General features: G+C 44.5%; 1 protein-coding gene across 3 annotated transcripts in view; it reads right to left on the reverse strand.

Moving 5' to 3' along the window:
* The window catches only part of MCF2L2 (MCF.2 cell line derived transforming sequence-like 2), a 1,607,631-nt gene that overhangs the window by 1,179,607 nt on the left and 400,128 nt on the right, over positions 1 to 27,896 (reverse strand). The window lies entirely within an intron of this gene.

Here is a 27,896-nt window from a genome sequence, read left to right on the forward strand (position 1 = left end):
AGTACACTATAAACTCTGTTTTCGTTCTTTCTGTGCAAAGTTTATTAACCCCTTCGCTGCCAGGCCTTTTCCCCCTCCTGTGCCGAGCCTTTTTTTGGCTATTTGGGGCAGTTCGCGCTTAGGCCCTCATAACTTTTTGTTCACATAAGCTACCCACGCCAAATTTGCGTCCTTTTTTTCCAACATCCTAGGGATTTTAGAGGTACCCAGACTTTGTGGGTTCCCCAGAAGGAGGCCAAAATGGCATCAACAAAGGGTTTGCGGTGCTAAAATCACCAGCTTCCCAGCTTTCAGGAACAGGCAGACTTGAATCAGAAAACCCAATTTTTCAACACAATTTTGGTATTTTACTGGGACGTACCCCATTTTTATGTTTTTTTGTGCTTTCAGCCTCCTTCCAGTCAGTGACAGAAATAGGCATGAAACCAATGTTGGATCCCAGAAACCGCAACATTTCTGAAAAGTAGACAAAATTCTGAATTCAGCAAGGGGTAATTTGTGTAGATCCTACAAGGGTTTCCTACAGAAAATAACAACTGAAAAAAAAATATTGAAATTGAGGTGAAAAAATCTGCAATTTTTCTCTACGTTTTACTCTGTAACTTTGTCCTGCAATGGCAGATTTTTTAAAGCAATACACCGTTACGTCTGCTGGACTCTTCTGGTTGCGGGGATATATAGGGCATGTAGGTTCATCAAGAACTCTAGGTACCCACAGCCAATAAATGACCTGCACCCTGCAGTGGGTTTTCATTCTATACCGGGTATACAGCAATTAATTTGCTGAAATATAAAAAGTAAAAAATAGCTATCAAGAAAACCTTAGTATTTCCAAAATGGGCACAAGATAAGGTGTTGAGGAGCAGTGGTTATTTGCACATCTCTGAATTCCGGGGTGCCCATACTAGCATGTGAATTACAGGGCATTTCTCAAATAGACGTCTTTTTTACACACTCTCTTATATTTGGAAGGAACAAATGTAGAGAAAGACAAAGAGCAATAACACTTGTTTTGCTATTCTATGTTCCCCCAAGTCTCCCGATAAAAATGATACATCACTTGTGTGGGTAGGCCTAGCGCCCGCGACAGGAAATGCCCCAAAACACAACGTGGACCCATCCCATTTTTCGACAGAAAAGAGAGGTGTTTTTTGCCAAGTGCCTACCTGTAGATTTTGGCCCCTAGCTCAGCCGGCACCTAGGGAAACCTACCAAACCTGTGCATTTTTGAAAACTAGAGACCTAGACACATTTTCCACACATTTCGGTGACAGAAAGTTCTGGAATCTGAGAGGAGCCACAAATTTCCATCCACCCAGCGTTCCCCCAAGTCTCCCGATAAAAATGGTACCTCACTTGTGTGGGTAGGCCTAGCGCCCACGAAAGGAAATGGCCCAAAACACAACATGGACACATCACATTTTTTCACAGAAAAAAGTGCCTACCTGTGGATTTTGGCCTCTAGCTCAGCCGGCACCTGGGGAAACCTAGCAAACCAGCACATTTCTGAAAACTAGTCACCTAGGGGCATCCAAGATGGGGTGACTCGTGCGGCTCTGACCAGGTTCTGTTACCCAGAATCCTTTGCAAACCTCAAAATTTGGCCAAAAAAACACTTTTTCCTCTCATTTCGGTGACAGAAAGTTTTGGAATCTGAGAGAAGCCACAAATGTCCTTCCACCCAGCGTTCCCCCAAGTCTCCCGATAAAAATGGTACCTCACTTGTGTGGGTGGGCCTAGCGCCCACGAAAGGAAAGGGCCCAAAACACGACGTGGACACATCACATTTTTTCACAGAAAACAGAGGTGTTTTTTGCAAAGTGACTACCTATGGATTTTGACCTCTAGCTCAGCCGGCCCCAGGGGGGGCAGAAAAGGCCTAAAATAAATTCCCCCCCACCCACCCCCCGGGGAGCGACCCTTGCCTACGGGGTCGCTCCCCTTGCGTGACGGCGCAAAAAAAAAAAAAAGATCCCCAGTGCCTAGTGGTTTCTGCCCCCCTTGGGGGCAGATTGACCTAAAATCGGCCGATCTGCCCCCAAAGCGGGCAGAAATGGCCTAAATACAATTTGCCCCTCCAGGGAAGCGACCCTTGCCTAAGGGGTCGCTCCCCATCTCTAAAAAAAACAAAAAACTAAAAAATTGCGCTGGCGCCTAGGGGTTTCTGCCCCCCCGGGGGCAGATCGGCCTAATAACAATAGGCCGATCTGCCTCCAGGGGGGGGCAGAAATGGGCTAAAATAAATTTCCCCCCCCACACCCCCTGGGGAGTGACCCTTGCCTACAAGGTCGCTCCCCTTGCGTGACAGCTCAAAAAAAAGATCCCTGGTGCCTAGTGGTTTCTGCCCCCCTTGGGGGCAGATTGACCTAAAATCAGCCGATCTGCCCCCAAAGCGGGCAGAAATGGCCTAAATACAATTTGCCCCTCCAGGGGAGCGACCCTTGCCTAAAGGGGCGCTCCCCATCTGTAAAACAACAACAAAAATCCCCGGTGCCTAGTGGTTTCTGCCCCCCTTGGGGGCAGATCGGCCTAATTAAAATAGGCTGATCTGCCCCCATGGGGGGGCAGAAATGGCCTAAAATAAATTTGCCCCCCAGGGGAACGACCCTTGCCTAAGGGGTCGCTCCCCTTACGTGAAAAACAAAAAAGAAAAAAAACTCCCTGGTGTCTAGTGGTTTCTGCCCCCCTTGGGGGCAGATTGGCCTCATAAAAATAGGCCAATCTGCCCCCAAGGGGGGCAGAAATGGCCTAAATATAATTTGCCCCCTAGGGGAGCGACCCTTGCCTAAAAAAACCACCTCAAAATCCAAAAACTAAACAAAAACAAAAAAAACACAAAAAAAACCTATCCCTGGTGCCTAGAGGTTTCTGCCCCCCCTGGGGGCAGATCAGCCTAATAATAGGCTGATCTTCCCCCAGGGGGGGCAGAAAAGGCCTTAAAAAAAATGCCCCCCCTGGGAGCTTCCCTTGCCCAAGGGGTCGCTCCCTTATGTCCATTTCCTTTTTCCAAAAGACATCCCTGGTGTCTAGTGGGCGTTTTGACAGCCGGATTGCTTTCAATCCGGCTGCCAAAACGCAGAGAGAGACTTCAAAGGGAAGGAAATACATTTCCTTCCCTTTGAAGCCTCTCTCGGCCTCCCCCACGTGATCGGAAGAGAAATGCAAAGCATTTCTCTTCCGATCGCGCTGGAAGCTGAGCTTCCAGCGTGATGGGGGAGGCTCTGTGATTGTCAGCGTGCGCTCGCGCGCTGACGTCACAGGGGAGGGGGGTCGGGGGTGGAAGGGGAAGGGCTTCCCCTTCCATCCCTGACTTGAGGGAGTGGGGGGGAACCCCATAGAGGGAGCGCTAGCGCTCCCTCTGGGCTGGGTGCCCAGGACGTAATGGTTACGTCTGGGCACAGCAGCACTGTGCCGCAGGACGTAACCATTACGTCCGCGGCACAGAATCGGTTAAAGATCCATTGGTGAAATTCAGCCCAGAGTAAACGTTTTCTGAAGAACTGTCTGATTATGAATTCACATGTATAATATTGAAGCTTTCGATAATTTAGTACAGCACAGTTTCAAAAAGATGCAATCTGTTATGCTGTGGGATACCAGGAGTCCGATAAAAGACTATCCAAAAGGAATTTAGAAGAGTTTTGACCAGAGACAGGACCTCATACAGTGTGGAATGTGGCCTGTGCCATCACCTGGCTCACTAGTATAAAGGTCTGGCTGCCACATCAGACTCTAAACACAAAGGGAACATCAAAGTAATACATTCAAAACAGAATCATTGACACAGAAGGTAACTGGCGCGTGGCTGCTGATGTGCTCCCTGTGAAAGAGGAACATGCAGTCACTTAAAGTGAAGTTGTCCAGTGACTGAAGTGGGCAGACCCTCTGCCTCATGCTGTAGTGGGTGGAAGCAAAATCTAAACAAGCATTTGCAATGTAATGGGTCTCGCATTTGCTCGAGTGAGAGCTGTTAGCATTGTAAACTCCTAACCTGACTTTTCTTGAAACATAAATTGAAAATGAAAAGTAAAACAGTTTCACGTAAGCAAGCCAATTCAAAGTGCCAAGGCATGAGTGTGAAGGAGACACACAAAAGGAAAAAGAAGTCCGCTCGCAGTCAAACCTATCGGCAAAAGTGCAATTAGCCATGCAACAGGGCGATGGCCAAGGTGGTAACCAAACCGCCACAAGGAGGGACAAACGTAAAGCATTTACCAACGAACATAAAGGATCTTTGAAGGGCATGAGGTGGGCGTTGTTAAAAGCCCAAATAGATAACAACATGTCAGAAAAGTAGCACTTGGGTGCTGCTATGCTCAACCTAATAACACACCAACAGAATAGAGACTGAAGAAAGATGGCTGAAAGTCCCTTTAAATAAGTATATTGTACGTATGTATGTTTTTAATTCAAAAGGTCTTGCTACAGCCAAACCTAAGGAGGTTTGTTTTCTTTTTGTGCAATCGATAACACAACCCAAAAGTTTCACAATGACCCTCTAGTTTTCACAACCGGAATTTGAACACAAAGAACTCATTGCTGAAACCACGATTTCTTAGCTCCTAGAAAATGCTTGAAGATCTTGAAAGAGAAACTACTCGGCAAAGGGTGGTTTTGTTAACTTCATCAGCAGTTTACTTCCTTCTTTTGTAAGTTTAGAGTAAATTGATTTCCCAGCAAAGTCGGATTTCAGACTCAGAGCAGCCCTGAAAAATGGTGTCACGCCAGAGACGTTTTGCACCTTGAAAGTGGATCAAGGAGGTGACTTCATTAAGCCACAATGCAGCATTCTCCAAACATATTCTGTACAAGCTGACAACGTTACAAGCTTTAGAGCTCAGTTCAATCCCACATCGCAGCATGATCTCTAAGAAAATGGGAAAAAACACATGGTCCAAGAACATTTCCAACAAAGTAAGAAAGGTGTGTCAGTGGCAAAATATAACACACTGCTAGAAGTTTTGGAGTAATATTTAGTAAGGACGTTTTGGGGGAAAATTGGGCAAGCTTTATTTTTTAAAGCAAAATGTATCAACTATATTTACCAATAAGCAGCGGTCTGCACGTGTGGCGCTGAAGGTGAACCAGGGTAGTACTCCCATAACAAGAAGTAAAACCCCGTAGTGACCCCCAGTTTCAACATGTCCCAGCATCTAAGTTATCCTTGCCGAGCCGGTGTCCACAATCACACAGAGTAGAGTCGGATTTTCTTCCACGGTGCTCCGGTACCGAAAGCACCACATTCAGGTCAGGTTTAGGAATGTCCCAGTTTGTAAATACCACAGCCAGGCCAGTAGTGCTCCAGTACATAACACACGGATGTCAGGCCAGTTCGCACCACGTCCTAGCGTGTCAAGTACCACAGCCAGGCCAGTAGTGCTCCAGTACATAACACACGGATGTCAGGCCAGTTCGCACCACGTCCTAGCGTGTCAAGTACCACAGCCAGGCCAGTAGTGCTCAAGTACATAATACACGGATGCCAGGACAGTTCGCACCACGTCCTAGCGTGTCAAGTACCACAGCCAGGCCAGTAGTGCTCCAGTACATAACACACAGATGTCAGGCCAGTTCGCACCACGTCCTAGCGTGTCAAGTACCACAGCCAGGCCAGTAGTGCACCACTACATAATACACGGATGCCAGGCCAGTTCGCACCACGTCCTTGCGTGTCAAGTACCACAGCCAGGACAGTAGTGCTCCAGTACATAACACACGGATGTTAGGCCAGTTCGCACCACGTCCTAGCGTGTCAAGTACCACAGCCAGGCCAGTAGTGCTCCAGTACATAACACACGGATGCCAGGCCATTTTGTACCACGTCCTAGTATGTCAAATTCAATGACCATCCATTATTGCTCCAGTACATAAGAATGTGTTGCCAGACCAGTATGCTTTTTGCTCCAGTGCATAACACACTGTTCCAGGCCAGTGTGCAACATGTGCCAGTATGTATATACCAGAGCCAGGCCACAATTGCTCCAGTATTTTAAGCATTGTTCCCAGGCTAGTTCGCACCATGCCCCAGTATGCCAACTACCACAGCCAGGACAGTATTGCTCCACTACAGAACACACTTGTTTCAGGACATTTTGCACCATGTCCCAGTATGTAAAATAGACTCTACGAAGTTTGGGTTAAGTGGGTGCACAAAGCCCTTCTCTATCTATCATACACATAGTCAGTAGCCCTTCTAACTCACAATATAAAACATCAGTCTTCATGCAGTAGTGAGGAGATATACATCACCCAAGCTCAATATATAGTCATAAAACAAGTATTTGTTATATCGTTTTATTACTGTCATTCCCTTAAAGGCTTCGATATATTGAACAAAAACACATAATTACAAAAGAATACATTTAGAGCCAGTTGCTTATTATTGGTTAACTTTCTTGTCTCATTTTCTAGCTTCTTATACAACAGCTTTCCTTCCTTTCAAACACAACTTCTTTACCATCCTTCTGACTGGATAACTTGTACCCTTCCACTGCTCACATTCAGGGCACTACTTTTTAGGGTTGAGCGCAAAGCGCTCTGTCCCTGCTGTAATTTTCCCGTGGGCTTTTAACCACTCCCATGTCAGGCCCATCAGTTTGGTTGTTTCGTGGGCTTGCCTTTTGAAATTTGCTTGATTTAATTAGTGAAAGGCATGCATACGTCATGCTTTTTCCGGTGTTTAGTCCGCATCGAGCGCACCAGCCAACTGCTGAAAACTTACGAGGCTCCATGTTTTCGGTATGGTTTCTGGACTACTTTTTCTCTTTAATTCGTAGGCAGCGCGATCTCGTTGGGCAGTAGTTGAGCATTTTGCAGGACATCAACCCTTTTACATGGCTATTTGCACTTTTGCCGGTTACATGGATAATTGCACATTTGCGGATACGTTTCAATGCGAGCCAACTTCTGTTTCCTTTTGTGTGTCTGCTTTGTGGTCATGGCAGCCATCGGCTCGCTTATGTAAAACTGTTTTACTTTTCATGTTCAGTTTATGTGGCAAGAAAAGTCTGGTTAGGAGTTTACAATGATAATATCTTTAACTCGAGCAAACGCGAGACCCATTGCATTGCAAATGCTGGTTTCTTTTGCAGTTAGCACTCCATGGGAGTGTATGTGTTTTCTTACCCTCACTGTCTTTTCCTGCTTCCTCGCTCACGCCCCCCTCAATTTTTGCTGATAATCAGAATTGGCAAAGATAACAGGTCTGCATTGGCATCGCTGTTGCTTGCTTTCACCCCTCCATCATTCCCCTCCCATTTCTCCTTGCTCCCGTCCTGCCAGAAATAAAAGCGCTATGATGCCGCCAGTGCTGCCTCACCCCTCCTGTTGTTGATTGTGCCCCCAAACCCCCCGAAAAAAGCATTATGAAATACCCAGGACTGGTTGCATCATAGCGCTTATGTTTCTAATCTTTAGCCACGCTGCATAGCAGCCTCTTGCCTAGGCGTGACCTATTGGCTTTGCCATTGCTTATTTAAAATGAATCTCTCTCTTCGCTAGTTTCCATTTACTCCACTTTGTGGTCCACTGGTTTGGCTCTACTTACTTTATATTCTTAACATTCTCTCATCGGTCAAAGTTTGTAGCTTTTCTGCACTTTTCCTTATGCCTGTGTTTTTCTCCTGTAATGGATTGTTCTTTCTTTTCTCTGCCCTTTTCTTGTCCTGTTCCATTTTCCATTTATTGTTTTATCTCCTTTTCCCCTCCACTTTTCTAAAGTGACTACCTGCAGCTGGCCACTATGTGCATGACACAAAGTTAAGGCAGGCTGTCAGGCCTGTCCTGTTTAGGACAACTTTCTGCAGTGCTACATCCACCTTCCACCCGCCGCATCATACCGCTCAGACGCCTCACTAGAGCATCCGAATTAAAGGTATGCCAAAGGACGTTTTGCCCCTGAAGCTCCATTGCTTTGTGTTCAAGAGAGCCTGAGAGAGCAGGGCAAAGGCGTAGCTTACGCCCGCTCCACATGGTGGCGTCAGAGAGACCCATGGATATAGACAGCCCGTCCAGCCCTAAAAAAATCTCCACAGGCTCCGAGCCACTGGGAAAACACCCGGTGTTCAGTGGTTCATTCCCCACCTTCTTCTTAGGGAGTAAAAACATTCTCACTCCTACTATGAGGGAGTTTTCAGCTGGTATTCAATAAGTGCACATTTTGATGTTAAACCACTGGTCTTTTTTAGTTGTAATTAAATCCAAAGTATAATTACAAAACAAATCCCCCTATTGAGTTAATGATAATATAATCTATTCACAATGGGGGGATATTTCTGTAAACAATATATAACACACTAAGGCCCTCATTTACAAGAGCATTGCACCACCAGAACGTCACTTTTACTGACGTTCGAGTAGTTCAATGACCTGCCCCCTATTTACAAAGCGGTGTTAAGCCACTTTTTGTGCCTTTATGCCACTTTGTTAGTATGGCCCCATTACTCGCATTACTTTGCATGAACGGGGCGTGCAATGGATGTTGCTGTGGGAGACCTACTGCAACACCCATTGCATTTTGACGCTGGGCCAGATTTACAAGGATTTGTAAACCTGATGCAGCGTAAAAAACTAACGCCACCCTAGAATGGCACAACAAGGAGACATACTGCATTCTTCAGCACACGTAGGGAGAGCAAAACGCCATTAATGATTGGTTATGTGCAGGAAGGTGTTCCTTCCTGTACATAAACAATCATTAAGTAATGGCAATTTGCTCCTCCTATGTGTGCTGCATTGTCTAGCACATATAGGACTAGCAAATCGCTATTATTGATTGTTCATGTGTAGGAAACAACACCGTCCTGCACATAAACAATCATCCCCTGCAACGCAGGCACTCTTGCACTTTTGTGCAAGGGTGCCTGAATTGGCGCTAGGCAGCTAATTTGAATACCAGGGCTAGGGCAAACACAGGGGTGCGCTGTACTGTATTAAATACAGAGCATCCCTGCGTTTATGAAGTGACGCAGCGCCACGCTACGCCACTTCTTAGTAAATGAGGCCCTATATTTATGCCAGGCAATATTTTGGCTAACACATCTCTGAACAAATATGTATTCATCTACTAAACTCCATAATAACTAAATATGTATTTTCATTTCAAAGGTTATTTTTAGGTCTTAACTATAAACTGTGTTTAGCTCTTTGTAGTCAAATACTTACTGTGGACAATACCAATATTTATGGTGGGCTTTGGGCCAGCCAGTTGCTTACCATTGGTTGGCTTTCTAGCACTCTTATTTGCCTGCTTCTTTTTCAACAGTTTTTTCCCCTCTTCTTCCCTTGCAGCATAGCATCTTTACCACCTTTTTGATTGGATGACTGGTATCCTTCCACTGCTCACATTTACTGAACTATTTTTTTAGGGTTGGGCCTGCAAGTGCATGCACTCGTTCTTTACAACCTCATAATTTGTAACTGAAGGCCAAGCATAATTTCTGTTTCTCTGTGTGGAGCAGGGACCAGGTACTGACTGACTCAACTAAATCAGGGCCCATCCGCTGCTCCCGACTTGATTGAGGTACTATTTTGTTCTGTTTTCTTCTAGTGCCCTGCAAACAGAAGGCTTGTGATCGGCAAAAATGTGCCCAGCGGGACAAACAAAACTGAAAATTGTATTTTTTATAGCTAACCTTTTATTTTGCCAAGTCGTCTTTTCTCACTTTGCATTCATATTGTCTTTTGTTTTTGCTTGTGGGCACTGTTCTCAAGAGAGGACGGTTATCTTGTTCTATATATTTCAAACTGACATTGTTTCTTTATTAGGTGTAATTTCTGAAATGATGCTTTAACACATAATCGTGCAGTACACCCGAATCCCCCCACTCCAATCTGCCTCACTCCAATCCACCCCACCTCACCCCACACCAATCCACCCCACTCCAATCCAAGCCACTCATCCCAATCCAATCCACTCCAACTCACCCGCTCCATTCCTCCCATCTAACCCCAATCTAATATGCCCCACTCCAATCTAAAACTATCTGCACCACTCCAAAACATTCTGCCCCACTCAATTCCAAAACAATATGCCCCACTCCAATCCAAAACAATATGCCCCACTCCCATCTACTCCACTCCAATCTACCCCTCTCCAATCACAAACAATCTGGTCCACTCCAAAACAATCTGCCACGCTGTAATCTACTGCACTCCAATCCAAAACAATCTGCCTCACTTGAATCCAAACAATCTGCTCCACTCCCTTCCAAAACAATCTCCCCCACTCCTTCTGCCCCACTCCAATCCACCCCACTTCATTCTGCCCCTCTTTAATCCAAAACAATCTGCCCACTCAAATCCGCCCCACTCCAATCTGCCCTACTCCAATCTAAATGTGTCCCATTCCAAACCGCCCCACTCCAATCCATCCCTCTTCAGTTTGACCCACTCCAATAGAAAATATCAGTCCCACTCGAATACAATACGTCCCACTCCAATTCAATCAACCCCACCCCAATCCAATCCACCACACTCCATCCCAATTCACCCCACAACAACCCAACTCACCCCACTCCAATCCAATCTACCCTAATACAATCTGCCACACTCCAATCTGCTTACTCCAATCTAAAACAATCTGCCCCACTCCAATCCAAACCAATTTGCCCAACTCCAATCCATTACAATCCACCCCACTCCAATCTGGCCCACTTGAACCCAAAACAATGTACCCCACTCCAGCATGTCCCACTCTACTCTGCTCCACTCCAATACCAAAAAATCCACTCCAATTCAAAACAATCTGCCTCACTCCACTTCACCACAATCCAATTCACCTCACCCTAATTCACCTCACTCCAATCCACACCAATCCAATCCACCCACACCAATCCAACCAACCCCAGCCCGGCCAAGTACAATCTATGCCACTCCAATCCAATACACCCCACTCCACTCCAATCCACCCGATCCCAATCCACTCCAGTTCAATCCACCCCACTGCAGTCCAATCCACCCCACTCCAGTTGGATCCACTCCACTCAAGTCCGATCACCCCAACCCAACCCAACCCACTGCAATCCAGCCCACCCCACTACAATCCAACCTAATTTACCCACTCCACTCACGTCCACTGCTACCCAATCCAACTCACTCCAATCCAATCCACCCACTCCACCTCAATCCATCCCACTCCGTTACAATCCACTTTTATGCACCCCACTCCAGTCCACATTAATCTACCAATGGCAGCTCCTCCGCTATGGTGGAGGACCGTCGCCTCCCCCCACCCCACCAGCAGCAACCACTGCAAATCCTTTCACAAGGAAAGGATAATAAACTGTGTTTATTATCTGATTCTTGTGCAAGGGGTGGGGCATTGGGGTGATGAGCAGAGGGGAGTGCACTGTGTACTCCCCTAAGGGCACATATGTGTTGGCCGTCTCGGGCCGGTCAAACACACATGCATAGAGAGCCTGCACAGGCTCTGAGTCTGCCTGGGAGCGCTCTGGCTGGGCGCCCCCAGCCAATCTTGACGCTGCTCTGAGCAGCATCAGGATTGTCCCTAGTGCGGGCTGGGAGCCTTTGCCTGCCTGACCCGAAGACGACACAGGATCGGCGGTGCAAAAGTAAGTTTTTTGTTTTTTTAAATATTATTAATCCCCCACGCGCCACCCGCCCTCAGTAAATCCCATGAGCCGTGACTGTAATCTACCCTACTCCAGTCCAATCCACCCCACTCCAAATCACCTTAATCTATCCCACTCCTATCCAGTCTGCCCCTCTTCAATTAATCCATCCCACTCCAATCCAATCCACTGCACTAATTTTTTGACAATTTTATATAGAGTGAATTCTACCTGAAGGTGTTGCAGCGCTTTACATGAGCACCAGTTACAATCCACCTCACTCCAATCAAACCCACTCTACTACAATCCAACCCACTCCAATCAAATCCACACAACTCCAGTCCAATCCACCGCAATCCACTCCACTCAACTACACTCCACTCCAATCCACCCCACCCTAATTCAGTCCAACCAACCCAGTCCAATCCACCCACCCCTATCACCTCACCCCAGTGCAATCCCCCTCACCCTAATCCACGACAGCCCACCATAATCCACCCCACGCAATCCAATCTACCCAACTCAATCCAATCCAACCCAATATGATCCACCTCAATCTGATCAACTGAAATCCAATCCACCCCACCCCACTCCAGTCCACCCCACCCCACTCCAGTCTACCCTACTCCAGTCCAGTTCACCCCAGGCCAATGCAATCCACCTCACCTCATGCAATTCATTGCACTCCAATCCACCCATTCCACTCAAATCCACCCCACCTCAATCTAATCCACCCCACTCACATCTGCCCCACTCTACTCCAAGCCACCCCACTCCACCCTAATCCAACCCACTCTACCCCAATCCACCCCATCCCATCCAAGTTCAGTCCACCACACTCCAATCCAATCCATCCTGCCTACCCCACTCAAACCACCCCACCCCACTCCAGTCCACCCCACCCCACTACAGTCTACCCTACTCCAGTCCAATTCACCCCAGGCCAATGCAATCCACCTCACCTCATGCAATTCATTGCACTCCAATCCACCCACTCCACCGTAATCCAAGCCACTCTACCCCAATCCACCCCATCCCATCCAAGTTCAGTCCACCACACTCCAATCCAATCCATCCAGCCTAACCCACTCAAACCACCCCACCCCAATCCAATCCACCCCAATCCAATCCACCTCACTCAAATCCAATCCAAACAACTACACTTCAGTGTACCCCACTCCAATCCACCCCACCTCAACGCAGTAGACCCCACTCCAATCCACCCCAATCTAATCCAACACATCCCACTCCAATCCAATCCGCCCACCCTACTCCAATCCAACCCAATCCAATCCATCTACTACAGCCCACTACACCCCAATCCAATCCACCCCTCCCCATTTCAATCCACCCCACTCCAATCCAATTCACCCCACCCCAATCCAACCTATTCACTCCCATTCACCACACTCTATCCTAAACCCATCCACCCCGTTGCATCCCAGTTCAATCCACCCCACTACAATACAATCCATCCAGCCCATGCCACTCCAGTCACCCCTACTCCAATCCACCCACTCCAATCCAATCCAAGAAACCCCACTCCAATCCACTCCAGTCCAATCCACCCCACTATGATCCAGTTTATCCAAACAACCCCACTCCAGACCAATCCACCCCATCCCAGTCCAATTTGGTCCACCCCACTCCAATCCACCCTATTCCAATTCAATCCACCCTAACCCAGTCAAATCTAATCCACCCCACTCTAATCTAATCCAACCCAACCCAACCCACTGCACTCCAATCCACCCCACCCCAGCCCTATCACTCCAATTCAAACCACCTACCCCAATCCAATCTAATCCACCCCAATCCAATCCACATCACCCCATTTCAATCCACCCCACTCCAGTCCAAACCACCCCATTTTACTCAAATCCAATCCACCCCACTACCTCAATCAACTCCACCCCCATGCCATCCTATTCCACCACACTCCACTCTATGACACTCTCTGCCACTGAACAAATGAACTTTACTCCCCTCTCAACTCTGCAACACTCTTTCCCCCCTACTCCACTTTACAACACTCCAATAAATCCACTATACAACACTCTACTCCCCCAACTCCACTCTGACATGCCACACCACTAACTTTTAGCCATGCTGAACATCAGCCACACTGGTGTAAAACATGGAAAAACACATTACCAAAGCCAATAGCTCTTATATAGGCGAGACCTACTGGCTTTGCCTGTTTCTTTTGAAATTAGCACTCCATGGGAGTGCAAGTGTTTCTTACTGTCTCCCTTTTGTCCTGCTTTCCTCCTCACATTCTCCCCTCACTTTTTGCTGATAACCAGACTTGGCAAAGGCAACAGGTCTGCATTAACAGCTGGAAGGTGAGTCCCCTGTGCTTTCTAAATGCTTGTGATACCAGGCAGCTTCAGCACCTTCGTGTAGCACATGGCTACTAATGTCTTGACCTAGACATATTGCCAGGACTCTGCAGGGGAAGCTGGGCACACAACTGTATACACCCAGCTCCACATAGTTTTCTGTTGAACTATTTACCTGACCATGGGGACTAAAAGAGCACAGGAGGTCACCCATCTGGTGGGTTGCTTGTGGTGATGGGAAATTGGTTCTATTTCCCCCTGTTTTTCTGCTTCATGATCCCAGAGTAGTTCCAGTTCCTCTTTGTCGCGCTTCACACCTGTTTATAACCAGTGACTCAGCATGTGATGACTGCTTCAAAGATTATCTTTTTTCACACCTGCCATAATATTGACGTCAAGTGTGGCATACTTTATATGTAAGGGAAACAACACATTCTTAGTTGTTGCCATCAGTTATGCAGGTCTTCGTAAACTGACAAGATTCTTGCTATCTCTAAAGGAAAAGAGGAACATTTAGAACTTGTTTTCAAGAATTTTGTGTGTGATAGTTTAAAACCGGGTCAGTACTTTAAGTCTCATACACATATTATGTTTTTGTATTCCTAAACAGATATTTGTTATACTGTTATACTTTTAATTAGATTATGTGTAAGACAAACACCTCTTTATAATCAATGAACTTGAAAGTATAACTTTATAGTCCTCTAAGAAATAAAAAAGTGAAAAAGCATCTGTGCTTTTGGAGGATTCTAGCTGTGTATTGTTCAGCGGTCTTTGCCTGCCAACATATACATCAGGCATCTTTCCCACATGCTATCTCCCTGTCAATCCAAGCAGAAGTCAAAATCTGAGGGAGCCGATGTCAAAAGCTCTGCTCTGGTGGTGCTATTAAAATTCGGGGCACCAAATGCCAAGGCTGCATAGTCTTGAATTCATCCGAGTCCTCTTTTACCCTCTACATGGGCAATGATCCGATCGGTGCAGCAGCCGTTTCTTCACATCTTGCACAGTGAGTCCATTTGACAGGGCTCCCACCTGGACCTTGCTCCCTCCAAGACTCCCCTCTTCCTCACAGGGCACACTGGTCTTGGCAAGCAGACAGGCGATGCTGCTTCAAGGTCCAGGCCAGATGGTCTTGGATTGTCTAGGTGATGTCCCCTCACCCAACAGAGAAACTAACAGCCCTTACCCCCCAGTCCTGGACACAGGTAGAAGTCTTGAATAGCTTCTCCTCCTCACTTCTCCTGGCTGCTTGGCAATTGACAATTTGTGTTGTCTCAAACTCCCCTTCTTATAGTCCAGTTCTAGACACCAAATGTGACTTAGGGTCTGAGTCTCTGAAGGTTTATGTTGGGATTCTGCTTCATTTGAAGTGTCTATTTCTCTGATATCCCTTCCTATTTAAAAACAGTCTGTCACACCAGACGTCTTTCCAAAGCTGATTGTGCTTCAACACAGGCCATGGGAGTGACTAGTGTTCATGCCTGGATGTCTGCCACAGTGATATGTGCATCAAAAGGTCATCCCAGGGCCCCTAGTCCTATCTTTATGATTCTCTTATCAGCCACATCTCCTTCCTGAAATTTGCCCAGGCCCCTTCCTTGTCACCTCATTGAAACAAAGGACACCCTTTGAAGTGTACAGAGCAAGCCTCACTCACCTCACCCCAAGTGTGTGTCCCACCTAGCTTACAGGAATGCAGCAATATACAAACCTGTCCAAAGGGATTTCTGCACCTCCTCTCCATGTTTCACCATGAAGGCCTTGGTCACCAAAAATGGAAGCCAGGGCCCTTAATGTATTGTACTATCCACAGGCACACATACACCCTGTATATATTTCCAGCATACAGGCAATGCACAGGACTGTATCCTCTGTGTACTGAACCACTCATTGGCACACATACATACAGCACTTGTATTTAACATGCACACACTGCATTCTTCAAGTATTGTACCACTCACAGGTACACATACACCCAGCACATGCATTTATCCTGCATGGACTGCACAGCATTACATCCTTCAAGTGCTGTACCACTCATAGGCATATATACATCCAGGACATGCACTCATCATGCACGCACTGCTCAGTGCTGAATTAACCTCGTATTGTACTCTTCCCATGCACAAATACACCCATTACCCACTGATGTAAGGCAAAAGTGAGTTAAGCACACAGCAGTGGATCTTTAGGCCTCACTCCAGTGACATAGATTGAAAAGGACATGTTCAGTCCTCCTGATCACTATACGGTAAGCTGCCACTAATACGCTCATGCTGCTCAACTGCTGGTGAAGACAGGGGCCTTGAACCACTATGATGGTAGTACTTTGGTCGCACCCTCCTGGACTCTCAAGACCCCAATCCATGAGACAGAAATGTGTCATTGCAGAGACGCATGATCAGTGTTTGTCTATGACAACAAAGATCAGCATTAGGGATCCAGACAGCACAGTTGGGCTCTCGGGGCAGGGATGCACTTCCATTACCATGCTGAGGACTTTTCTGCCCCAAGACAAGGTGTCTCACACACACACACAAACACACGCGCACACGCACACACAGATACACACCCACACCCACACCCACACACACAAACACATACACACACACACACACACCCACATACACACACACAACACACCCACGCTAAAACATGCCACTCCTTTATTTAGCTATACTAATTTGTATCCCAGTTGTTCATGGCTTCATAAAAACCACTGCTTAACGATTTTTCACTTCTGTAAATATTTGAAATAAAAAATTGGAGTCCAAATATAGCAGTTTTGTTCCCCCTAAAAGCTAGAAAAACGATGTGACTTCTGGTGAGTTTTACAACACAGTCATTGCTGGCACTCACTGGCATAAAATATGAATTTCAATATTTACTCTTCAAGCACAGCCCATTCCAACGAACTGTGACGCACAAAGCAAGCATCAACAAGCATTGGCAAAGCCAACAGGTCTCGTTTCTGGGCAAGCTATTGCCATTGGCATTTGGGTGGGGGTGGTGAAGGGGAAGGCGGGTGGTGGTGGAGAACGGGAGGGCGGCTTGTTGGTGAATGAGAGGGCTGTAATGTCATAAGAGACACGAAAACAAAACAAAATTGTGCGAGAAGCAACTGAAAGAGGCAAAGATTTAAGTTTGTTTGTGGAGGATGTGAAGTAATGGCTAGTGTGCCGGACTTTAAAACTTGGGAACTTTGAATCTAGGCGGAGGCTCTGCGTGTGATCCTGGGTAAATTTCTGTAAAGGAACTAGTGTCATGTAAAGTTCTTTGATACCTTAGTTCGTGCTATATAGTAATGCAAAAAATCAAAAGAGAAGTGCTTGCAGGTTGAGCGAAAAGATGAATTCTGTAGAGTGTTTTAAATAAAGCATGTTTGGATGTGAGGGTGATCTGGCTGGGGTTGATTGGGAGGGGAAAAAGGTGACAGAGGGAGTGAAAATAAAAAACAAACACTGTGGAATGTTGAAAGCAGCAAGATTCACAGTCACTTTCCAGCGTAAGTCCAGGGTGTAGTTTTGCCCCTGTGTAAATCTGGTACTAGGACTGCCCAATTTATTTACCCAAACCTGGGAATTTGTAGAAATAGGTCAAAATCTCGATTTAAGGACCTATGTACACTTTTGTTTAATTTTGTATAAGAACTGTAGTATTTATGGGATGAAAAAATATGTTTATAGAGAAAAAAATAAATAAAACCTCTACATTACATCACCATCAAATATAAAATAACAGTGAAGCCAAAAGCTTTTTGGAGCAGGTTCCAGAAATTATGTTAAACCTCAAGGAGTGATCAGAGGCCTTCAGTGCAGAGTAATACATCAAAACATTCAATGCATTAAACATTTGCATTTTCAATGTATAATTTAAAGACTGAGGGAAGGCAGGGAGGAGGGTGACTTTGGGTCATCGAGGTGAGGGCACGCGGAGGGTGCACTCAGAGATACTGAGTGAAGAGAAGAGAGGAAGACACACTTGGGAGACTGAAGAAGAGCAGGAATGATGGGGCACTTTGAGTTACAGAGGGGATGGACAAGGATGGGTGCACTCAGGTGAAGCAAGGGAAGGGAGGGTAAAGGGTACGCTCATAGACAGTGAGGGAACAGGCCGAGAAGTGTTCACTCAGGGACCCATTGGATAGGTTGCAACAGTGACTCACTCAGGACACTGAAGCAAGAGAAAGAAGAGGACGCATTGAGGGATACTGAAGGAATGGAGAGCTACTGAGGGAAATTGGGAAAGGAAGGCTCAGTCAAAGACACGGAGGGATGCGAGCATGCCCTCAAGGACTGCGGGGGAAGGGATAAGGAGGGGTCAGCCAGCCTAGTCAGTGAAACCGAGGAAGAGGGACGTGGCGCACTTCCCATAAACCAGTGCTTAATTTGTGCTTGATATTACCGGTGTGGAGCACTGGCACTTATTTTTGAGGGCCGGCGCTTATCCTTCTGCCCCAAGCATTTGCTGTGAGCAAAAGGCACATAAGGGAAAGGCGGAGGAAGAGGAAAACGATAAATCGTCACAATGGGAGAAAGCGGAAAGCTACAAAATTGAGCTGAAGGGGAAGGGAGTGTCTGTAAAAGGATTGAAGAGGCCCGAGATGGCTTCAGGATTGCGCTGCCTCAGTGTTCCATGTTTCCACATTTAATTATAGCAGACGTGTGTTTAAGAGGAGGGCTTTGAGCACCGGCACACTTGTATTTACAAATTAAGCACTGCCATGCACCCATAGTTTAAGTACTGGGCTCCTGAAACGCATTACATGGGATCTGATTTCTTCGAAGTATATAAACCTGACATAATAAGATAACCCTGTTCACTTCCCAGCTATGAGGGGAGTGCCAGTTTGCTTGACTGTTTAACGTAAACAGTCTGTGTTTGCCAGTTGTGAGTTTACGCATATTGACATAAAATATATTGGGCTACAGAGCTTGGAACAGAGTGACGTGGGGACTGTTTGTCAGCGCACTGCTCACTGCAAAATAAGGGGGTATGGCCCAGGGGTCGGAGGGAAAGAGAGGGTTCTCGGTAGAGAGGGTATAAGAAAGGAAAGACAGAATGAGAAATAAATGAAGCAAGTGAGTGAAAGAAGGAAATGTGAACAAGGGAGAATAAAAGGGAAGGAGTGAAGAAGAAAGGAAGGAAAGGTGGTGGGAAGGACGCATCAAGGAGGGAAAGAGGGAAGAAAGAAGGGAAAAATAAAGGAGCAACAGAACAGAGGGGAGGAAATAACGATGGAGTAAAAGGAGCGACTGAAAGAGTAGGAGCAAGGTGGAATGAGTGGACAGAGTAAGTGAGGGATGGAGAGAGGAGAAGGGAATGAATACAAGAGGGAAGGGCAGTCTAGTGAATGAGTGGGCGGGAGAAGGGGTCGATGAATGTAGAAATAAAATGCACAGAGTGCAGCCAGGTTCTCAGTAAGAAGTCTGTGCCCTGTGGTGGTGGTGGCGGCAGTGTTAGCAGAATGTATAGCACATGCCCGACCCTGCTGCCACACTACAATTCCCTACATGCAATTGCCCTGACAGCAGGACGACATGGTGAAAGAGGATGTCACATCACAGTGCAGGAGCATTGAATTTAAAGGCGCTACTGTATTCCGCGAGAAGTTTTCAGCACAATAGATTTGGAGGTGCATAGGCTGCTGTGGGGTCGGGGCGTGCCCATGATTGCCCTGGCCAAACTGCAGAGGGGGGTGTAGACGGGGGATAGCAATACCAGATTTCCAGAAATACTACTGGGCATCCCACCTTATTGTAGTTAACCAGTGGATGTTCGCAGACCAACAGGATCCGGCATTCAGGCTGCATAGGCACATGATGGGGAGGAGGGGGAGCCGAAGCCTTACTGCACAACGCCAGACGTGAGAGAACCTGGCTGCACCACACAAGAGTAGTGATCCGGGCCTGGAACGAAGCAACCAAATATTTAGGCTGGGAAGCTCTCTGACCTCTCACCATTATGGCATAGTGATGATCTCACTGACGTGAGAGGCCTTCAGGGATTTCAGAAGTGGGAGATGATAGGCATAGAGCACCTGGTAGATGTGTGGCAGGGAAAGGCTTACATCAGCTTGGAGACCCTCAGAGAGGAATACACGATGCCGACCACTGAATACTATGGCACCTGCAGCTGGGGCATGCCCTAAGGAGACATATCAGGGAGGGGTATCAACTATCAACTGCCAGACGCTCACCACTAGAGGATGGGGTCCTACTGGAACCACTTCCCAGAAAAGGAATCTCAGTTATCTACAGGAAATTAATCAACAATTCCCCAGACCTGCTGAGCACGTTGATTGAGGCAGACCTGTGACACCTAGAAGAAGATAAAGTGGGGAATGACCCTAGGCAGACCAGGGACATAGCCATTACGACCAGATTCTTGCTTGTCCAGCTAAAAATCCTGCATAGAGCGTACTATTCCAGCACATTGCTATACAAAATCGGTAGGGCAGGGAACTCACTCTGTCTGAGGGGCTGCAATGAAGAAGGCACATTTATACACACACTCTGGAGTTGCCCCTGGATACGGGACTACTGGACCAGTATAATCAGTGAAATGTCCCGAACCACAGCACTGGCTATACCTTTGGTCCCTAAGTGGCTAATCCTGGGAATATCAGGAGATCACTCCTTGCCCAAATACAGAGAAATCTGCTTAAAATTAGCAACTGGGGTAGCTAAACGCAATATTGCAAGAGCATGGGGGGACACAGCCATCCTACGAATATCAGATTGGCAGCACAACCTGGATTGGTGTCAGAGAACTGAGAAGGTGATATACAAAGGCAGAGGCTGCCCTAAGAAATGGGAGAGGATATAGGGAGCCTGGGCAACAGTTCGAGGGTGCGGACTTGAGTGGGACTTACAGGAGATCACGGAGGGCAGGGACTGAGGATGGGAGAGGAATTTGGGAGTGGTGGCCGTAAAAGCGCCATGTTGGTTTGGAGGACATGCTCAGTGGTAATGTGCAATATGTGATACATGTCTTTGAACGTACCGACTTTGTATTGGTGTACCCAACAGTTCAAACCCTGTATTGTTTGTTTTGGAAACAAAAACAATAAAAAGAATTATAAAAAAAAAGAAGTTGAAGGTGCAGGCACCCACCAAACCGGGCCAGGAGGACATCATGCATAGTTAAAGGGACGGTGAGCTGGTGACATTCAGATACACCAGTGCTTAGATACTCTGCCAAAAAGTGCAGAGGACCAGTACATCAAGGTCTAGAGACAGAGCGGTGGCGCCTCCAACATCTCTTGACATGCCCTGAGAGGGAGCTAACAGGATAAATGATGGCCTCTACAACACTTAACTCAGACAGGGACAGGATGATGGGAGAGTGAAAGTAGAGGGGTAAGACCTCTATCACTGGCATTATTCCACTTACCTGGTGCCCACAGGACCAGATGAAATCATACTAGGGTTGTTTTTTTGGTACAGTTACAAGTTAGGGAATGTTATGCAATGGACAGAGGTTTTTTTAGTGGAGGGCACGCTTAAGGATCCTACTACGGCAGTGGTTCCCAACCTGTGGTCCGGGGACCCCTGGGGGTCCACAAAGCCTTCTCAGGGGGTCCGCGAGAGCTTAGAAAATTAAGAAATTTTAACAAAAATTGACAAATTAGGTCCCCAGCTTCCAGTAATGACTCAGGCGGGGGTCCCCGGATTCCAATGATGATTCAGTGGGGGTCCCTGGATTCCATTAATGTTAAAGTGGGGGTCCACAGAAATCAAAAGGTTGGGAACCACTGTACTACGGTGTAAGCAGTAATAAGGGTAAAGGTCTATAGTCAAATCAAGTCTCCCTTCAAGGGAGGATGTATAATGCTTGATCCACTTGCACTTAAAACAGTAAGCTTAAATATAAAATTTCTAAACGTGCAAGTGTTCAGCCCTATCTTTAATCACAACATTATTGTAAACTAGTTCTTCCAGTTTACTATTGCAATAATTTAAACCACTATCAAAAATGTCACGAACATAACACATTTGCCTTTGCTGGAACTTCCATCTGAGCGCTTACAGGAGGATTGTACTGGATTACACTAAATACTGGGTTTTGTATATTGGATCGTGAGGGCTCACATTTACAAATATAGTTGGAAATTTACTTCTGAAGGTCTCCCCTAGGGTTTGGGTAAATTCTAGACGTTTAGGGAATTCACAAAGGTTTAGTGAAGTACGCTTGTGAAGCTACAACAATCATTGGGTTACCCAAAATACTCCTGGAACACTTTTGTGAATTCTCATTTAACAAACTGTGCAGCGATTGCCGCGAACGGAAATGTACATTGTGCGCAGTTATGAATGTAAACATGATAGCAGGAGTGCAAATGCACTTGCAAGCTTGTTTATTTTTCTCCACAGAAAAAAATACATTTTTCTTAATGAAATACCTTACACCATAGACCACTATATTCCTACCCCCTCACTACCCTGAAAGTCCGTTTAGGTCTGCCCAGATAGAAGTAAATCTCTGATTGTTTCTAGAATGAGAACATGCCCCTGAAGTTGTGGTGAAGTATTCTTAGATAAATTGATGACTCCAGACATATGTAAATTCACTTTTTAACATGTATAATAAGGGCGCGCGCGAGCCGCCAACCAAGATGGCCTCCTGACCTCAGAGCTCCGCGCATCGTCGGACACTTTTTTACCGCCAGAGCCGTTTTTTTTCCCTTTTTTTGATGATGCTTTGTTTATAATAGCTGTGGGATGTTTTGGTGAGCATTTTCAATGTTTTTATGGTCGCCTAGCTTATTTTCTGACTCTTTAATTACGCTTTTACATTTTTCCTCATGAGAGGGGCCATTTTGAATAATCTTTGCTCATCATTACAATGTACTTATCTGTTTTTTCTTTGAATATTTGATGGCTCTGCTTGCAGTTTTTTGCGCAAGCCATGTTATTTATTTTTGCTGTCTCATCAACATATATTTGGAGTTCCTGTGTCACTCGTTTCCTTATTGAAGGCTTTTATTTTTATATGGGCAAACTAAAGAAAATAAAATCTCTGCAATCATCTTTCGCAGTTTTTACAATTGGACACATCTGCTGCAGCGTATTCTTCTTCCTTGTCAAAGATGTCTTCCTCATCCTCTTCTTCGCCTAAAGTTTCTCAGAATATTTCTACAACTACTCATAAGAGGGTCAAACAGGACCCACCTTTACCAGTAAAATCTCCCTCACCGATCTCTCTTGAACTTGTGCTTGACGAAATACGCGCATTGCGTCCTTTTATCGAAGAAACTAATTCTTGGATACAAAATCTTGATACTAAGTGGTCTCAAATGGAAGTGACATTCTCTGCTTTGGAGCAAAGAGTCAGTGACGTGCAGGATGAAACACATAAAATTACTCGTTTGGAGAACGAAGTGGCAGCTTTGAAGACACTTGCGGAGGATTTGTAAAACAGAAACAGACGCAATAATCTTCGCCTTTATGGATTACCGGAGGGTCTTGAAGGGAGTGACCCAATTTCATTTTTTGCTTCATTCTTTCCACAGTTGGTGGGCCTACCATCTTCTACAGTATTGAACATCCAAAGGGCGCACTGCATTGGCCATCGTCCTCCGCATTCCTCCACATCTAAACCAAGAGGCGTGATTATTTTCTTTCTTGAATTTACTGATCTATTGAGAATTCTTAATGCTGCGAAAGCCACAAAACAAATCTCTTGGCAGGGAAGTAAAATCTTCATCTCACAGGATGTGTCCAAAGCTACAGCAAACAGGAGGAAAGAATTTTTGGATCTTCGTCCACAGCTTCGTGACTTGGGAGTTCGTTTTGGATTATTCCATCCGTGTTTGTTCAAAGTGACATATCAAAACAAGACCACTTCATATACCTCCCCTACAGCTCTTCGTGATTTTCTAAGACTACACTCTACAAACCCTATGGAAACAGCTGGTCCTTCTACACATTGACTATATACGTTTCTTAATCGATTATGCCCTTGTTCATTACTATTACAATATGGTTGAAGGTCCTTCATAATACATTATACTATACTGATGTGACTACAGGCCCTCTTTGTTAATGTATTGTTTTCTTTTCACAGGCTCCTGGTGTTCTATAATCATTATTTTTGCTCATAACTTCTATCATCACCCCTCCCCTATTGTTCATTCATCTCAGGTATGTTTTTGCAGTCGTCTTTATTTGACATGTACTGTCTCTTCTTTTTTTCTTGAATATTTTCCATCTTTTTTCTTGCTGTTTTCCCTTTACTCTTCTTTCTCTTTGTTTTTTTTGTTTTCCTTTCCCCTATATGTACTTTCAGTTATTTATGGTACAAGACCTTTCTTGTATATATATGGTTATGTGCCGTAAAATTCAGAGTTATTTCTTGGATTGGCAAAGGATTTATTAACCCAATTAAAGGCAGAGAATTTTATCCCATTTAGCTACATACAATCTAGACTTGGTTCTTTTAAAAGAGACCCATTTGACGGATTCTGAAGCTCTGAAACTTAAAAGAAGCTGGGTGGGCAATGTTTTTACTTCTCCTTCATCTACAAAGAAAAATGGTGTAATTGTGCTCTGCCATTAAAAATTATTAGTTAAGGTTATTTCGCAAGACTCGGATTCCGATGGTAGATGGCTCTTTGTGAGGCTAAGTATTAATGGGATTATAATGACTATTGGTAATATTTATGGTCCTTATAACTCAGATGATCTTTTCTGGCCTAATATTACTAAACAATATTTGCATTATAATGATGATTTTTTTCTTCTTGGAGGGGATTGCAATCAAATTATTGATCCTTTTATAGATAGGCAATCTGTAATTAAATTTTCTCCCTATAAAATGCATAAACAATTTAAGGCATTTTTCTCACAATGTAATTTAATTGATTCATGGAGAACCTGTAATCCTGATAGTAGAGATTTTTCGTTTTATTCTCCACCACATGGCTCCTTATCTAGACTTGATCATATTTTTGTTTCTAAATCACTATCCCAAAATCTTATTCATTCCTCCATTTAACCTATGGTAATATCTGATCATGCTCCAGTCATCACAGATTTTGATTTGCTCCCGGTACATCCCAAATCCAATAGGTGGTGATTTAATAATTCTTTGTTGCTTGATTCTAAATTTTCCACTTCCTTTGTTGCCTTTGCAGCGGAATTTTTCCGATTTAATGTGGATTCTCATGTTTCTCCACAATTGTTATGGGATTCATTTAAGGCTGCGGCTCGTGGTCATATAATACATTTTGTCTCTAATAAAAAGAAAACTTTTAATGCACAGCATTAATCTCTGCTTCCCAAAATTAAAAGGTTAGAACATCAATATTATTTTTCCTCCTCAAATTTTTATCTACAAGAACTTATTCAAGCAAAATTGCAATTTAAGAAAATCTCAATGGATAATGCCTCCTCTTTTCTTCTACGTAGTAGTGCCCGTTATTATGGAGATCGAAATAGATCGGGGAAACTTCTGGCTAATTAATTAAAAGTACGAAAGCAACGCCATACAGTGAAGTCTATAGTTACAGATACCGGTGAGTCCCTTTTCAAGGATGAAGATATCTTAGCTGAATTTGTTAATTATTACCAGACACTTTATACTCCTGAGTCAGTCCTGACCTCCCTACAGATTGATGATTATTTAAAGAACATTCCAAATCCTAATAAGACGCTTGTTGAAGCTACTTCGCTTGAAGTAGATATTTCTTCGTTTAGAAATTTGTAAAGCCCTTCAATCTTTAAAAAAAGGTAAAACTCCTGGACCGGATGGATTTACAGTGGAATATTTTCTACATTTTTCTGACATTATACTTCCCAAACGTTTTCAGCTTTTTAAATTTTTCATGGGTTCTGGTTGTACAGGAGGAACATTTCAAGAAGCTTCAATTTGCTTAATTCCAAAGGAAGGTAAGGATCATACTTTCTGTAAAAATTATAGACAAATCTCTCCTCTCAATACAGATTATAAAATCTTTGCTAAATTATTAGCCTTACGTCTTGATACCCCTTTACCTGCGTTGATAAGTAAGGAGCAAACAGGTTTTGTCAAAGGTAGACTTGCTTCTGACAACTTTAGAACATTCTTCAATGTACTCAGCAAAGCTCCCGCTCTTTCGTACTCTTTAGCAGCAATTTCCATAGATGCTGAGAAGGCGTTTGATCTGTTAGACTGGTCTTTTCTATTAAAATCTTTAGTCTGGCATGGTGTAGGGCCTCATTTAATTTCATTTATCTCTTTGCTTTATCAATCCCCAATGGCATCGATATTGGTAAATGGGAAATTGTCCAGATACTCTGTATTATGCTGAGGTGTACGTCAAGGGTGTCCGCTCTCTCCACTCCTATTTATTCTAGCTCTAGAGCCCTTTCTGTTCTCTATTAGAAATAACATTAAAATTGAGGGTTTCCATTATGGCGAGAAACACTTAGAATTAACGGCATATGCAGATGATATACTTTTATATACCTCAAATCCTGAACTCTCGATTCCGTTCCTACTTCTGGAGATTGCTGGTTTTTCTTTGATTTCAGGTTATAAGATAAATTCGGATAAAACTGAAATCCTTCCTCTAACAAAATTTTGTTTTAGATCATCGTTTGATATTACTGGTTTTCATTGGAATACTCCCAAGATTAAATATTTGGGTATTTGGTTCATCTCATCCATTAAAAAGTCCATTGAAGTAAATATCTCAGATGCTTTAGAGAAGGTTGATAGATCTATTTTGTCATAGAATCCCTTATTTTTATCTTGGTGGGGTCATCTTGACTCTATCAAAATGATGATTTCGCCTAACATTTTATATATCCTATCCATGATTCCGCTTCCTCTACCTGTTACCTTTTTTAAACAATTGGACTCCAGATTGTCTAAATTCCTCTGGAACAATAAGAAATCTAGAATTTCCCTTAGTCATTTTCGTCATTCTAAACAGGAGGGAGGAGCCAATTTTCCTGATTTCAGACTATGTCACAAATCCTTTTGTTTGTGTCAAGCTTCTAGATGGATCTCCCTGTCAGGCTCTATGTTTACTCCCTTGTGGTTGCCTATTGAATGTTCTTTTCTTCTGCCTTTTTCCCCTCGTGAGGTGGTATCCTTTTCCTATAATATTTCGCTTATCTCCTCCCCGCTTCTTAAACATACTTGTACTCTTCTGTGTTCTCATTATTTACCTCAGCCACTTATTCCTCTTTTCTGAATTCCCCTATTTGGCCTAATCGTCTCATCACTATTAATAAAAAACCTTTATTTTGGAAATCCTGGAGACAAAGAAATATAGCGTGGGTCAAGGATTTATTCTTCAATGATACTCCACTTTCTTTTTCACAATTCCAACTTCTATTTCATTGTCCCAATTCATTTATGCCTAAATATCTTCTTCTTATTAATATTATTCTTGATGTACTTTTTTCCTTGCTTTCCCCTCCTTCTTCTTCAGAATTACCCTTTTCTTTGTCCTCCTTTCTTACCTCATATCCTAGGGCATCAAATATTTATAAACTTTTTCATTCTCCTGTTTTGACACATCCTAAATCTAAAATTGAGTCTCAATGGGAATTGGATTTGGGATGTATCTGGACTAAGGAGTCGCATCGATCTTATAAAATATCTAGATCAGCTTCTAGCACACAGTCACTTTTCTTTCTTTACCACAGACTTTATTTTACCCCTTCTACTTTAGCAAAATTTTCTGTAACCTGAGTAATTAATGATTCTATCTGCATAAAAATACAAACTGAAACCAATCAACTCCATGGCAGTTCACTGCGTGTCTAAAATTCCATACATCAGCCCATGTGCAACTGGTCTATGGTAATTTGCACCAGGGCATTTCTCAGTCCAGTAGTCCTGGGGTAAAGTTCCACACAAGTCACACCACCTTTCAGGGGCACTGCAGGGAAAGGCTTTCATATTTGCCTTTTGTGGCAGATTGGTGGTATGATAGTCAAGCACCTCCTGCTAAAAGTTTCTGAGTGTGTTTTACAAGTAAAAAAAA

This window comes from Pleurodeles waltl, chromosome 11, assembly GCF_031143425.1.
Source record: "Pleurodeles waltl isolate 20211129_DDA chromosome 11, aPleWal1.hap1.20221129, whole genome shotgun sequence".
Taxonomy (NCBI): domain Eukaryota; kingdom Metazoa; phylum Chordata; class Amphibia; order Caudata; family Salamandridae; genus Pleurodeles; species Pleurodeles waltl.